General features: G+C 37.8%; 1 pseudogene; it reads left to right on the top strand.

Annotated features, from left to right (window-relative positions):
• The first annotated feature begins 2,339 nt into the window (after window positions 1-2,339).
• On the top strand, window positions 2,340-2,794 carry LOC107534353 (procathepsin L pseudogene; annotated as a pseudogene).
• The last annotated feature ends 948 nt before the right edge of the window (window positions 2,795-3,742 follow it).

Genomic DNA, 3,742 nt, shown 5'->3' with positions numbered 1-3,742 from the left:
TTTTGCGGTATGTGGGGGAGCTGATGGCTAAAGAAGATGGCAGGAACAATGGCTCAGACTAATTAAAATTGAAGTCATAGGCTTCTTGAGGTCAAGGAATAGATAAAATCATTTTTTACTGTTTCTGGTCTCTAGTACAGAGCTGTCCAATAGAAATATAATGCAAGTCATATATGTAATTTAAAATTTTGAGTACCCACATTTTTAAAAGATAAAAAGAAACAGGTAAAATTAATTTTAATAACATTTTATTTAACCTCAAGTATAAAAATATTATTTCAGTATGTAATCTATATATTAATTAGATATTTCCGTGATTTTTGCACTGAGTCTTCAAAAGCTAGTGTATATTTTACACTTACAGCCCATCTTAATTTGGAAAAAATGCTAAATTTTTATTGTAAATACTTGAATTGTATTTGCACTTCATAAAATATAGAGTTAAAAAAGTAGATTTGCACTTTGAAATTGTTCTAACCATACTTAAAAGTTTTCCAATAACTGAATTGAGTATCGGTTCTTAAATTTAAATTCATCAAAATTAACTAAATTAAAAAATTTAATTCCTCAATCACACTAGCCATCTTTCAAGTGCTCAGCAGGGTGGCTGGTGGCTACCGTGTTGCATAGCACAGCTCTTGTACATAGTAGGCATTCAATAAATGGCTGCTGGATGAATGAATCTTGCAACATTATTTCACTAACTAAGTTAGCCACGAATTAAACTGAAAAAAGGCTGGCCTGGAATTTCTTCCAGAAAGAGAATTATTAGTTATAATTATCAGTTAGTATCCACTAGAATATTTTCAGAATTATGTGATTTTACTTATGTCAATACCCAGCATGCTCTATACAGTGAAATTTGAACTCTGGGTCACCAGGGACTCCTCTGAAATGCTTAATTCTTTGATAACATTTATTTGTATTTTGGACTTGGGATAAAATTCTTGACTAACCCGGCCAGAGTGGCTCAGTTGGTTGAGTGTCATCCTGTGCACCAAAGGGTTGCCGGTTTGATTCCTGGTCAGGGCACAAACCTGGGTTTCGAGTTTGACCCTCAGTCGGGAGTGTATGGATGGCAACCAATCTATGTTTCTCTCTCACACTGATGCCTCTCTCTCTCTCTCTCTCTCTCTCTCTCTCTCTCTCTCTCTCTCTCTCTCCTCCCCACCGTCTTCCTGTCTCTAAGCATGTCATCCAGTGACGATTAAAAAATAAAATAAAAATTCTCCGCTAATAAATATGGGGATGAAAATCAAAATGACTAATGAATCATGAATGGCAAACAAGTCATTTTAAGAGCTGAAATGACAAGTAACTTTTCAAAAACATTTCAACTAATATTACCTTCGCACCAAAAAATTACTACTTTGATTTTGGATATTTCTAAAATTACACAGTTTTTTTCCCCTCCCACACATTCAGTCTTCCATGGCTTCAATAAAATAGATCAGAAGTTTACGTTTTAAATTGAGTTACAGTGTTCACCTTGAAATGCTGCAAAAGACTGATTGTAAACACATGCTATTTCTGGATATTTAACAGAGTTGCACATTAAAAAGGACAGAATGTTCATATTATGTTACATTATCCTTCTGAAGCTAAGGCCACTTCTGTCCCTTTGGTAAGAGGGGAAGGGGACTTTACAAGTATTAACAGGATGTTAACAAGCTTAGGCTGAGTTTACAAATCTAAGCAGAAGGTTAAGGCTTGAAGAATGTAGTGGCGGTTCTTGGAGACCCCCGGGCCCACACCAGCTGACTATGCTGGCTCAGCTGTGCCCACTGCAGGCTTTTGAAACATGAATCCTTTACTCTTTCTGCCTGTGCTTTGCTTGGAAATAGCCTCAGTTGCTCCAAAAATTGATGGAATTTTAGATGCACTTTGGTAGCAGTGGAGAGCAACACACGGTGAACACTATGGAGGGAATGAGGTATAGAGGAGAGCACTGTGGGAGATTACGGAAATAACTGAACTGTTCAATCAGAAATACAGCCAAAGGAAACAGCTTCACCCTGCCAATGAATGCCTTTGGTGACACAGCCGATGAAGATTTTAGGCAGGAGATGAAAGGCTTTCAAAACTGGAAGCGCAGGAAAGGGAATGTGTTCTGAGAACCTCTCCTCGCAGAGGTCTCCTCATCTGTAGACTGGAGAGAGAAAGGCCATGTAACTCCTGTACAGGATCAGGGGCTGCGTGATTTTTGTTGGGCTTTTAGTGCAACTGGTGTCCTAGAAGGACAGATGTTCTGGAAAACTGGCAAACTTATACCACTGAATGAGCAGAACCTGGTGGACTGTTCTCAGTGTCAAGGCAATGAGGGCTGCAATGGTGGCTATATGGATTATGCCTTCCATAATGGGAAAGGAGGCCTGGACTAAGAGGAATCCTAGCATCATGCAAAAGTTGAATCCTGCAAATATAAATCCCAGTATTCTGTTACCAGTGACACTGGTTTTGTGGACATCTGCAAGAGGGAGAAGTCCGTTATGAAGGCAGTGGCAATTTTGGGATCCACCTCTGTCGGTATAGATGCAGGCCAGGATACCTTCCAATTCTATAAAGAAGGCATTTATTATGATCCAGACTATAGCAGCAAAGACCTGGATCATGGCATTCTGGTAGCTGGCTTTGGCTTTGAAGGAGCAAATTGGGTAACAATAAATATTGGCTTATCAAGAACAGTGTGGGTACAGAAAGACTGGAGCATGAATTGTTATATAAAGATGGCCAAAGAATGGAACAACCATGTGGTGTCGCCACCATACCCAGCTATCCTATCATCCTGTGGTGATAAAGAGGGACTTAATTGAGAATAGAATATCCAGAGGCAGAATTTTATCTCAAAACCTACCAGAGCTTATTGTGTGAGATAAAATGCTTGAATCATTAAAGATCCAAGTTGTAATTTGAATTCTGTGACATGTTACATTAGTAAAATGTTGCCACTTTTAAATTACTGCTGCAAACAGCTTTGTATGATTGACTTGCCTGATAACTTTTGAATTTTCATGGTTTAAAGGATGTATAAAATTTTAGCTTTTAAAATAAAACTTAATTTCAAAGTAAAAACAAAGGAAAGTAGTGGGCCTTTGCTCTTTTTTTCTTTCTTCATTTCTTTCTTCCTCTTTCTTCTTTTTTCCCTATCTATAAATTAAAACCCAGCATTTAAAGCTAAGCTGGCCCTGAAAGTTGAGGGTATATAAATGTCATAGTATCATTACTAGCACCAAACACTTTTTTCCTCAATGACAGAAACTCTGCATCCACCTCCAGTCACTTACTGATAATTATGCAGTTTTCGTTTTGATTTTTAAATTTTGTTTAGTTAGACAGATACATTTTCTTAGTTTCCAGCGGGTAATTTATGTACTTTTGAGAAAAATATTTGTTGATTTGTTGGTTGGGAGATCAAATTAAAAAGGCAGAGAAAAAAATTCCTTTTAAAAATCTAAATATAAATTCCCAGAGTTTTTATTTATTTTTAAAGAATATGTTTTTTAAATTGATTTTAGAGACAGAGGAAGGGAGAGGATGAGAGAGAGAAACATCAATGAAAGAGAAACATCCATTGGCTGCCTCCTGCATGCCCTCCACTGGGGATCGAGCCTTCAAGCCAGGCATGTGCCCTGACTGGGAATCAAACCCTTGACCTCTTGGTGTATGGGACAGTGCTGAACCAACTGAGTCACACCGGCCAGGGCTCCGGAGTTCTTTTTAAGTGCTATATGGAAAAACCAGA

The sequence above is a fragment of the Miniopterus natalensis genome, chromosome 2 (assembly GCF_054644295.1).
Source record: "Miniopterus natalensis isolate mMinNat1 chromosome 2, mMinNat1.hap1, whole genome shotgun sequence".
Classification (NCBI taxonomy): Eukaryota; Metazoa; Chordata; class Mammalia; order Chiroptera; family Miniopteridae; genus Miniopterus; species Miniopterus natalensis.
Note: the sequence above shows the minus strand (reverse complement) of the source record. Positions and strands in the feature narration are given on the sequence as shown.